The sequence below is a fragment of the Schistocerca cancellata genome, chromosome 6 (assembly GCF_023864275.1).
Source record: "Schistocerca cancellata isolate TAMUIC-IGC-003103 chromosome 6, iqSchCanc2.1, whole genome shotgun sequence".
NCBI classification, from domain to species: domain Eukaryota; kingdom Metazoa; phylum Arthropoda; class Insecta; order Orthoptera; family Acrididae; genus Schistocerca; species Schistocerca cancellata.
The window spans coordinates 54,442,883-54,455,232 of NC_064631.1; the positions used below are offsets into that span (position 1 = coordinate 54,442,883).

The 12,350-nt window shown below is 45.4% G+C and overlaps 2 protein-coding genes across 2 annotated transcripts in view; both read right to left on the minus strand.

The window, feature by feature from the left end:
* The window catches only part of LOC126191560 (retinol-binding protein pinta-like), a 282,679-nt gene that overhangs the window by 241,700 nt on the left and 28,629 nt on the right, over positions 1–12,350 (minus strand). The window lies entirely within an intron of this gene.
* Positions 1–12,350, minus strand: part of LOC126191559 (retinol-binding protein pinta-like) — a 301,411-nt gene that overhangs the window by 84,837 nt on the left and 204,224 nt on the right. The gene's annotated exons all lie outside the window — the stretch shown is intronic.

Genomic DNA, 12,350 nt, shown 5'->3' on the forward strand with positions numbered 1-12,350 from the left:
CGTAGCTGTACATAGAAGAGTGATGAGTTGGCACTACCCGTTTCATACTTTCGCCTTACATCATACGAGGGTTGGAACTTAAATAGTGGAAACTATTTACTCACAACCGATACAAAAGAATGGAGCACTACTGCCTGTCGAATCTCTGGAACAGTTCTGAAGCGAATGGAACGAAGTGGTTCCTTCATCTTCGGAATCAAATCAAAGTCACAAGGACTTAAGTCCGGGGAGTATGGTGGATGATACAGTACTTCCTAGTCCCATCGACCGAACAGAGCTGCCAAATCCTGCGCTGTATGCGCCCGCTCATTGTCGTGCAGAATGATGGGTGGGTTGCGCAGAAAGTGCCGCCGCTTCTTTCGCAAAGGTGGTCGCAGGTGATTTGATGAAGGAACCACTTCGTGGCATTCGCTTCAGAACAGTTCCAGAGAGTCGACAGGCAGTAGACCGCTCCATTCACACCATGAACCGAACATGCTCTGCTGATGGTATACTACGCCTTCCACATCGCTGGCAACGGGTTCTACACAACGCGAGTGACTAATTTGAAAGACAGCAACATGTGCAAACATGTAACTCTTTTGTTTCGGTTGTAAATAAATAATTTCCACTATTTAAGGTCCAACCCTCGTACAAACAGTTTCCAAACGCACATCTGTCCATCACAAGCCCATATAAGCAGACACACGGCTCGTATCGAGACAGTATCAACAGTAACACAAGACAACGTCACGATTGAACTACATTCACAAACAAGAAAATCCAAACTGGACCTTCTACACGTAATAGTAGCTATTTTTCGCTGAATTCAGGACTAGGCCAGAATTCAAGACAGGTCAGAGCAAGTGAACAGTGAACTACGGCAACGCAAAATCTTGATACTGCAATTACATATTATAAAGCTTATTCAATAAACTACTGGAAATCGTTGTCAATCATTATTTCAGCATAAATATTTGCTAAATGTCCGCTGAGGTGACGGAAGTCATATGATACTTCCTAAAATCGTGTTGGAGCTCCTTTTGGCTAACAGAGTACAGCTACTCAGAGTACAGCAGCTCGAAGTGGCATGACTCAACAAGTCATTGGAAATTCCCTGCAGAAATATTAAGCCATGCTGTCTCCACAGCCATCAATAACTGCGAAAATGTAAGTCTGCAGGCTTTCGTGGCCGTTGTCACTGAAGTTAAAATCTTCTGGGTTATTACGCCACGTCATGTTTCTTCTATAATGGTTGCCGTTTAGACCCCTCTGCTGGGATCTTCCTCAGGATGCTAGAGTGTTCTACCAGTAGTGGATACCAGAAGATCCTGAGGAATGTCCCAGGAGAGGGGTCGAAACGTCAACCATTTTAGAAGAGACATGACGCTGCCTAATAACCCAAGATTTTAACTTCAATTGCGAAAATGTTGCCGCTGCAGGATTCTGTGAGCGAACAGACCTCACGATTATGTCTCATAAACGGTCCATGGATGGCAAAATCATTCAGTCGAACTGTCGAGAATGTTCATCAAACCAGTCGCGAACAGTTGTGGCCCTGTGACATGGCGGATTGCCATCCATATAAATTCCGTTGTTGTTTGGGAGCATGGAGACTATTAATGGCTGCAAATGGTCTCCTAATAACCAAACATTACCATTTATAGTCAATGATCGATTGAGACCAGACGAGCGAGTCCATCCCATGGAAACAGAGGCCGTACCATTAACCACCAGCTTGCACAGTGCCTTTTTGACAATCTGGATCCATTGCTTCGTGGGGTTTGCACCACATTCTAATCATATCATCGGATCTTACTAAATGCAGTCGGGACTCATCTGACCACATCACAGTTTTCCGGACGTCTAGGGCCCAACCGATATGATCATGAGTCAGGAGAGATGCTGCAGGCGATGTCGTGCAGTGAGCAAAGGCATTCGCATCGATCGTCGACTGCCAAACATCGCTCACTGATTTCTGTTGTTATTTCATGCAGTGTTGTTTGTCTGTTAGTACTGCCAACTCGACGCAAACGCCACTGCTCTTGGACGTTCAGGAAAGACCGTCCGCCACTGTGTTGTCCGTGTGAGTGGTAGTGCCTGAAATTTGGTGTTCTCGGCACACTCTTGATACTGTGCATTTCGGAATACAGAATTCACTAACGATTTCTAAAATGGAGTGTCCGATGTGTTTATCTCTAGCCACCATTCCGCTCTCAAAATCTGTTAATTCCAATCGTGCGGCCATAATCACGTGGGAAAACTTTCCACGTAAATCACCTGAGTACAATTGACTGCTTCGCCAATGCACTGCCCTCTTATACCTTGTGTACGCGATACTATCGACATCTGTATACGTGCATATTGCAGTCTTATGGCTTTTGTCACCTCATTGTGTTTAACCTATGAGGAGGCTGGGCCGCTATGCCGACGCGCTATGTCGCCACCAGAAAGGCAAACAGGCAGAAAGCAAACAGAGGCACATTAGGTAGGTCACAAATTTCATTGGAATAGCAACTTTGTATTTTAACACGTTGTTGTTGTTGTGGTATTCAGTCCTGAGACTGGTTTGATGCAGCTCTCCATGCTACTCTATCTTGTGCAAGCTTCTTCATCTCCCAGTACCTACTGCAACCTACATTCTTCTGAATTTGCTTAGTGTATTCATCTCTTGGTCTCCCCCTACGATTTTTACCCTCCACGCTGACCTCCAATACTAAATTGGTGATCCCTTGATGCCTCAGAACATGTCCTACCAACCGATCCCTTCTTCTGGTCAAGTTGTGCCACAAACTCCTCTTCTCCCCAATCCTATTCAGTACCTCCTCATTTGTTATGTGATCTACCCATCTAATCTTCAGCATTCTTCTGTAGCACCACATTTCAAAAGCTTCTATTCTCTTCCTGTCCAAACTATTTACCGTCCACGTTTCACTTCCATACATGGCTACACTCCATACAAATACTTTCAGAAATGACTTCCTGACGCTTAAATCTATACTCGATGTTAACAAATTTCTGATCTTCAGAAACGCTTTCCTTGCCATTGCCAGTCTACATTTTATATCCTCTCTACTTCCACCATCATCAGTTATTTTGCTCCCCAAATAGCAAAACTTAATCATACAGTAAAGCTGCATGCCCTCGGGAAAAATTACGGCCATAGTTTCCCCTTGCTTTCAGCCGTTCGCAGTACCAGCACAGCAAGGCCGTTTTGGTTATTGTTACAAGGCCAGATCAGTTAATCATGCAGACTGTTGCCCTTGCAACTACTGAAAAGGCTGCTGCCCCTCTTCAGGAACCACATGTTTGTCTGGCCTCTCAACAGATACCACTCCGTTGTGGTTGTACCTACGGTACGGCTATCTGTATCGCTGAGGCACGCAAGCCTCCCCACCAACGGCAAGGTCCATGGTTCATGGGGGGGTTTTAACACGTAAGATCAATAAATAAATAAACAAACACCGTTTGGTCCATTCACTCCTGCTTTTTACCACCTGATTTACTTCTGCAGAGAAAACCTTCTCGCTGTTAATTCTCTCGTACCGGAAATTTAATGAGAGCAATGTGGTACGGTACAACAAGTTCCATCTCAATTGTGGAAAGCGGAACAAACTTGGAAGAGATTGCCTTATTTTGAATCGTAAACTTGGCAACATAACCTTTGCAGTGAGTTGGTTCGATGACTTGGACCTAGCTCTAAATGTAGAAAAACGTTATTCAATGTGAACGAATAGAAGAAACAAACCCGTAATGTTCGGATACATCATTAGTCGTGTCCTCTTTAACACAGTGGCATTGATTAAATATCTGGGCGAAACGTTGCAAAGCGATAATAAACGGGGCCTGCATTTGATGATTGTGGTAGGCAAGGCTAATGGTCGACTTTGGTTCACTGGGAGAATTCTGGGAAAGTGTGGTTCATCTGTAAAGGGGACTACATACAGGACGCCAGTGTGACCTATTCTTCACTACTGCTCGAATGTTTGGGACAGGTACCAGGTGGGATTAAAGGAAGACATTGAAGCAATAGAGATCCGGGCAGCTAAATTTGTTACATGTAGGTGCCACGGAGATCCTTCGGGAACTCAAATGGGAATCCCTGAAGTGAACGATTCTACTGCCCCAAACCTATAATGCGCGTGAGGACCACGTAGACAAGAAACGAGAAATTAGGGCTCATATGGAGGCATATAAACAGTCATGTTTCCCTCTTTCTGTTAGAGAGTGGAACAGGAAAGGAAATTGCTAGTAGTGGTACGTGGTACCCTCCACCACGCGCCGTAAGCGGAATATAGATGTAGCAGCAATACATCTTTGTAAAAGCAGAGTACGATTTCGGCAGAAAGAGTAAAAGGTTTGCGAGATCACCTATCAGCCTGCTGATATGGCGAAATAACAAAAACTTGCAGTTCTGAAAGACATTCGGGAATGTAGGTCACACTCGTTCATCACAGGCCCAACATACTGCCACTGCCTCAAACTGGTAGTAAGACATGCTCGGACTTCCGAGCCTTTGCCGCAGTCTTTATACTGCTGTACACCAGCTAGTAGGCCAAACCAGTGATGCGCCGCTAATGTTTACCGAGATGACTTCTGCCTCCGAGAGTGCTACCTGTCTGGTGACAACACTTGGTCGCTGTGAGCTTCCAGCCTTTCAACCATTGATGATAAGATCTGGAGACTGCTACCTACGGCTTGCTGAGCTAAAATGATGGTGATTGACACACTCTCCACCTCTCGTAGTATTTTGGAGGTGTGCTAACTACTGCAGCGGTATCCTTTATCAGTCACTGACACCCCCTGCCTTACTTGGGGGCCAAGTTCTATGCTCCTGTTCACCTCCGCACCACACAGACTTGCTGAGAGGTTACCCTTCAACGTCAACGCGAGCAGAGGTCCTGCGAAGCCACACCTGGCATACAGACTAGGCCGTTCGGCTACGAGCCTTGCCTTCCACCCGACACTGTGATTACATAAGCCGGCTGCCGAGGGCGACGTCGGCTGGAGTTTTCTGGGACAATGTCAGCAAGTTTCGAAACTGCGTGCCGCACCGTCGCCGGCCTGGAAGCCGCCACAGAGGCGATTACACGGTTGTAAACTTTGGTGTGGTAAATTCTTGTTCTGCTGATGTTGTATCATCAGCACCCGGGACTCTGATTGGTCTGCTCCACAGCATTCTATGCTCCGTCATCCAACAAGAGAAAATGTCTCAACTGTGCTCCAGCCGTATATTCTGAGTGCCCTTTTCCTATGGTTCCATGTCAATAACTGGCGTAGAAATCCGAAATTATTAGGAAAGAAAGCGGAATCTACGGGCACACATGGATTGAATGTGAAGTAGTGGCAATACGGTTATAGTTCATACTAGACTTTAATGAGAGATGTTAACCGAATTGTATTCAAATGGAACATTTTTTCTCATTAAATTTACGGTAGAAGAGAATTAACAAAGAGAAGGTTTTCTCTGTAGAAATACACTCCTGGAAATGGAAAAAAGAACACATTGACACCGGTGTGTCAGACCCACCATACTTGCTCCGGACACTGCGAGAGGGCTGTACAAGCAATGATCACACGCACGGCACAGCGGACACACCAGGAACCGCGGTGTTGGCCGTCGAATGGCGCTAGCTGCGCAGCATTTGTGCACCGCCGCCGTCAGTGTCAGCCAGTTTGCCGTGGCATACGGAGCTCCATCGCAGTCTTTAACACTGGTAGCATGCCGCGACAGCGTGGACGTGAACCGTATGTGCAGTTGACGGACTTTGAGCGAGGGCGTATAGTGGGCATGCGGGAGGCCGGGTGGACGTACCGCCGAATTGCTCAACACGTGGGGCGTCAGGTCTCCACAGTACATCGATGTTGTCGCCAGTGGTCGGCGGAAGGTGCACGTGCCCGTCGACCTGGGACCGGACCGCAGCGACGCACGGATGCACGCCAAGACCGTAGGATCCTACGCAGTGCCGTAGGGGACCGCACCGCCACTTCCCAGCAAATTAGGGACACTGTTGCTCCTGGGATATCGGCGAGGACCATTCGCAACCGTCTACGGTCCCGCACACCGTTAGGCCGTCTTCCGCTCACGCCCCAACATCGTGCAGCCCGCCTCCAGTGGTGTCGCGACAGGCGTGAATGGAGGGACGAATGGAGACGTGTCGTCTTCAGCGATGAGAGTCGCTTCTGCCTTGGTGCCAATGATGGTCGTATGCGTGTTTGGCGCCGTGCAGGTGAGCGCCACAATCAGGACTGCATACGACCGAGGCACACAGGGCCAACACCCGGCATCATGGTGTGGGGAGCGATCTCCTACACTGGCCGTACACCACTGGTGATCGTCGAGGGGACACTGAATAGTGCACGGTACATCCAAACCGTCATCGAACCCATCGTTCTACCATTCCTAGACCGGCAAGGGAACTTGCTGTTCCAACAGGACAATGCACGTCCGCATGTATCCCGTGCCACCCAACGTGCTCTAGAAGGTGTAAGTCAACTACCCTGGCCAGCAAGATCTCCGGATCTGTCCCCCATTGAGCATGTTTGGGACTGGATGAAGCGTCGTCTCACGCGGTCTGCACGTCCAGCACGAACGCTGGTCCAACTGAGGCGCCAGGTGGAAATGGCATGGCAAGCCGTTCCACAGGACTACATCCAGCATCTCTACGATCGTCTCCATGGGAGAATAGCAGCCTGCATTGCTGTGAAAGGTGGATATACAATGTACTAGTGCCGATATTGTGCATGCTCTGTTGCCTGTGTCTATGTGCCTGTGGTTCTGTCAGTGTGATCATGTGATGTATCTGACCCCAGGAATGTGTCAATAAAGTTTCCCCTTCCTGGGACAATGAATTCACGGTGTTCTTATTTCAATTTCCAGGAGTGTAAATCAGGTGGTAAAAAGCAGGAGAGAATGCTCCACACGGCGTTTGTTTATTTATTTATTGATCTTATGTGTTAGTGTACAATGTTGCTTTTCCCGTGAAATTTGTGACTTACCTAATGTGCCACTGTATTATTTTTGTACTAGTTTAATTTGTGACTTGGAGTCAATCAAAGATTAATTATTAAGAGGTCCATTACCAACAAATAGTCTCAAAAAGTGATCAGTCGATATTGTTGACATTTTCTGTTAGGATCGAGACTTAAAAGATTTTCCCGCCACCTGATAGTAAATGTTCTTGCGCCCCGAGTTCAGTAACGTCGTGTTGTTTCGGGACGCAAGATTAAACCAAAATTGCCATTCCTAGTCAAGTGGACCATTTGCTACCCATCTTTGGCAGACGTTTTGATGAAGTGTGAAATAAATAGGCAGATACTCTTCCAACCTGACCGAGTTTATCGGCAGTGTCTCTTGCTGAACTTGTTCTGGTGACCTGTAGTAATTAAATTTAATATCAATGGAAGGCATAGGTTTAGGTATAATTGTGTGCCTGCATAAAATTACACTAAAGCCAGGTCTGCGCTCCCCTCTCCCTTCCCATAACTACATGGTGAAAGTACAGGGTGTTTCAAAAATGACCGGTATATTTGAAACGGCAATAAAAACTAAACGAGCAGCGATAGAAATACACCGTTTGTTGCAATATGCTTGGGACAACAGTACATTTTCAGGCGGACAAACTTTCGAAATTACAGTAGTTACAATTTTCAACAACAGATGGCGCTGCAAGTGATGTAAAAGATATAGAAGACAACGCAGTCTGTGGGTGCGCCATTCTGTACGTCGTCTTTCTGCTGTAAGCGTGTGCTGTTCACAACGTGCAAGTGTGCTGTAGACAACATGGTTTATTCCTTAGAACAGAGGATTTTTCTGGTGTTGGAATTCCACCGCCTAGAACACAGTGTTGTTGCAACAAGACGAAGTTTTCAATGGAGGTTTAATGTAACCAAAGGACCAAAAAGCGATACAATAAAGGATCTGTTTGAAAAATTTCAACGGACTGGGAACGTGACGGATGAACGTGCTGGAAAGGTAGGGCGACCGCGTACGGCAACCACAGAGGGCAACGCGCAGCTAGTGCAGCAGGTGATCCAACAGCGGCCTCGGGTTCCCGTTCGCCGTGTTGCAGCTGCGGTCCAAATGACGCCAACGTCCACGTATCGTCTCATGCGCCAGAGTTTACACCTCTGTCCATACAAAATTCAAACGCGGCAACCCCTCAGCGCCGCTACCATTGCTGCACGAGAGACATTCGCTAACGATATGGTGCACAGGATTGATGACGGCGATATGCATGTGGGCAGCATTTGGTTGACGAAGCTTATTTTTACCTGGATGGCTTCGTCAATAAACAGAACTGGCGCATATGGGGAACCGAAAAGCCTCATGTTGCAGTCCCACCGTCCCTGCATCCTCAAAAAGTACTGGTCTGGGCCTCCATTTCTTCAAAAGGAATCATTGGCCCATTTTTCAGATCGCCCATTTTTCAGATCCGAAACGATTACTGCATCAAGCTATCTGGACATTCTTCGTGTATTTGTGGCGGTACAAACTGCCTTAGACGACACTGCGAACACCTCGTGGTTTATGCAAGATGGTGCCCGGCCACATCGCCTGGCCGACGTCTTTAATTTCCTGAATGAATATTTCGATGATCGTGTAATTGCTTTGGGCTATCTGAAACATACAGGAGGCGGCGTGGATTGGCCTCCTATTCGCCAGACATGAACCCCTGTGACTTCTTTCTGTGGGGACACGTGAAAGACCAGGTGTACCGCCAGAATCCAGAAACAATTGAACAGCTGAAGCAGTTCATCTCATCTGCATGTGAAGCCATTCCGCCAGACACGTTGTCAAAGGTTTCGGGTAATTTCATTCAGAGACTACGCCATATTATTGCTACGCATGGTGGATATGTGGAAAATATCGTACTATAGAGTTTCCCAGACCGCAGCGCCATCTGTTGTTGACAATTGTAACTACTGTAATTTCGAAAGTTTGTCTGCCTGAAAATGTACTGTTGTCCCAAGCATATTGCAACAAACGGTGTATTTCTATCGCTGCTCGTTTAGTTTGTATTGCCGTTTCAAATATACCGGTCATTTTTGAAACACCCTGTAAATGCTGTTTATCAGAGAGACTATTTGTCATGAAGTGTGAGAGCCCCTGCTGTTGCATATGAACGGGCTCTAACTAGTGCCAATACGTACATTGCTACTTTTTCATACAGGTAGTCAATAAATAACAATTAATCGAGATCATCTGCTGATCTTTTCGTCCCTTTATCATTAGCAACTTAAAGAATCGGTAAAACCTAAAGCATACAAACCTCCCTAGAAAATGGAAAATAGAAAATTATAAAATATCCCTTGCAGATGATAGAGAAACCTCAATTAGTCCCTACCTCAGTCGCATTCTGGGTCAACAAATAAAAATGATTAAAGCTCTCTACTCCCTATTAAACCCAGCACAGGTACCTTCTCTAGTGGTTATAAAGTTTGCGTTATCGGTTGCTTTCAAATTTTTACAGGTAAGTTGAACCCACCCGCTAAAAATTATTAACCCCCCAGCAATACCTCACAGGGGCCGGTAATTTCGTGGAGCACACTAGTATTGTAAACCAGTACTACAGGGGGTAGCTTGCAGAAGCATTAGGACATGAAAAGCGATTTTGAACATCCTACTCGGTGGAATTTTATCAGTACCTTCAGTAGGCGTGTTACGTCGCAATATTCCCGCACTATAATCGCGCCTCATATCTATCACCTTCTCCCACACAGGCTTAAGGCGTCGTACATTGTCAGAATATCCATCCTTATGACACGGATGATGCCTTCTCTATTGTTTTAGCATGTGCCACGAAGAGGTGCCTTCATTTTGGTGAACAGATAGTAATCGCATGGTCTCGTATACGATGAATGCGATGAATGTTCCAGCATTTTTCACCCCACATATGATCAGCAGTTCCTGCACGGGGTTCGCCATGTGGCATCGTGCATTTCCAAACGTATTCTTAGTAAACTTGAAATGGCGTCCCGCACTTTCAGGCAGTACACACTGTAACTGGCGCAAACACAGCCGCCGCCGTTTACAGCGCTACTTGAGATAACCTTCTGGTATGAGCTACAGACAGCGGGCATACCATGTGACCCACGTCTTTCATGTTACAGTAGTGTTGGCTCTACTTTTTGTCCAACCCATGTAAAAAACAGGACGAGTTTTATTAACGTGTAACAGCCCTTGAAGCGACGAAATTGACGCTGAAGCATGCAATTTAATATAAAATATATGCAATCGCAAATGTTAGGATACACCCCAAGAAGACATGAGAAATAATAAAAATGTCACATCATCAGATAACGTACTTCTCCGAACATGTAGTGGCTGAGTTCGGGCGTGATGGGATGATTGAGCAATGCAACACTTGCTTGCATTCGAGCAAACGGTGCATTTTTAGAAGCCGTTTTGTTAACGTTGAAGTTATGAAATTATTGTCCTCACTGCAGCCAATTAAAAGCTATTCTTATTTTGTGTTTCTTTCACTTCTTTACATACATTATTCAGTAAAAAACGTAGATTATTTACTGGTAAATGATTCCGAAGCTTATAGTGTTTGACTTGTGACACAATATGGTCGGTTTTGTTGTGCTGTACTTAGCAATAAATCAGCGAAGACCGTGAGACCAGTAAATAAAATATTAAATCTTACCTCAAAGTAAACACATAATTGACTGATGCAACGAAGTAGTCCAGACATGAGTCCCATGTGCTAAAGTCGCACACGTGAGCCCAGAGCCACAGTGTTGGGGTGAGCAGCTGCGAGAGACAGATAGGCTCAGCCGCAGCACGTATGGCGAGGTACGTCATCCAGTGACGTCATACGTTCAACATTTCTCATCCATTTTTGGGGTATTACCCCACATTTGTGAGACCACTTTTCTATATTCAATTAATTGTCTCTGCATTATCTACGTCGTTTAGGACCGAGAGTGCACAGTAAGATTCGAGGACACGGAACGAGGTGCTCATATCAAAAAGAGTGTAACACAGTGATGTAGTCTTTCGCCCCTACTACTTTATCTATGTATAGAGATGCAGTGCAAAAGAAAGGTCGGACAGTCGGATTAAAATTCAGAGTGAAAATCATAAGATTCGCTGGTGCCATTGCTATCCTCAGTGAAAGTTAAGAAGACTTACTGTACGTGTTGAATGGAAACAACATTATTCAGAGTAAAATGAAGAAAGACAAAAGTGACGTGGAGTAGCAAGAATGCGACTGCAGTCCGATTAAAATTACTTGATAGTTGACGTCTGTCACTTGCCGCTGCAGTGTTGCTACATCAGCTGTCGGCTACATCCGGTTTGTAGGCGACACACAAACAGGTGGGTCACTTCACAAGTGCTGTTAAAATATAACGCAGAGCAATGTTGGAAGTGGCCGCCACAAGGTATGACGAAATGGCAGATCCACTGCCGAAAGTTTTTAGGTTACTACTGACTAAAATGGGACAGACGACGGGTTTTGTAGCCCTTAATTTAAAGTCATGTCGTAACCTAAGCTCAACGTCCAGTGTTGAAAATGGCGATCAACAATCTGTGGGACAAACTGAAATCACGATCGCTTTGTTCATTGCTCTTAAGACTAACCACTACGGGCAAGCTCAGGAAAGAAAAATTTCATAATACGCTTGCCTGCATAGCAATCTTCCGCAGCAAAATTTCAGTTTTAGCGGTAAAAGCAAACTGTTGTCACTGTTTACCTGAAACTATCCTCACACTGGCTACACGGCATGCCGTGTTACCAACAGATGAACAGTCCCAGTTGGCACTTGATTGCAGATTACAAGCGACGCAAACAGATTCCAAACAAAAACAGAATCATAAAAAAATAAGAGCAAATAAAATAGTCAGTATGGTGATGAAAACGACACGGCGAAGTGTTAGAAATAAAAAGATACATTTAAAACAATTAAACGGACAAAAATTTTGATCAAAGACATTCAGTAGGATTTAGAAAAATAAAAAACTCCGTTGTATTTGATGATATTACAACTTAAATCTTCTACAACGCTAACCACTATGCTATGCCATTGCACCACGAAGTGCTGTTGTATTTATGACTTTGGTGTCCCAGGCGCAACGGTTAATTGACAGCCTTCAAAAATTGGCCTTCAAGCCATGTCGTGCGAAGCTTATCTAATGTAACCCGATCTTTGTGATTATAAAAATTGTGTAAATGACACTGAACCACGTCATGTGCGAAAGGATCCATCAGTGTTTGCTAAGTTCTGTGTATGAGACATGTGGATTTCGTTAACATCGTTGTGTGTGTGTGTGTGTGTGTGTGTGTGTGTGTGTGCGATGTTTTTTTGATGTGATTATCACGTGTAATGAAATACGAAATAAAAGGGGTGGGCCCTGGATTCAA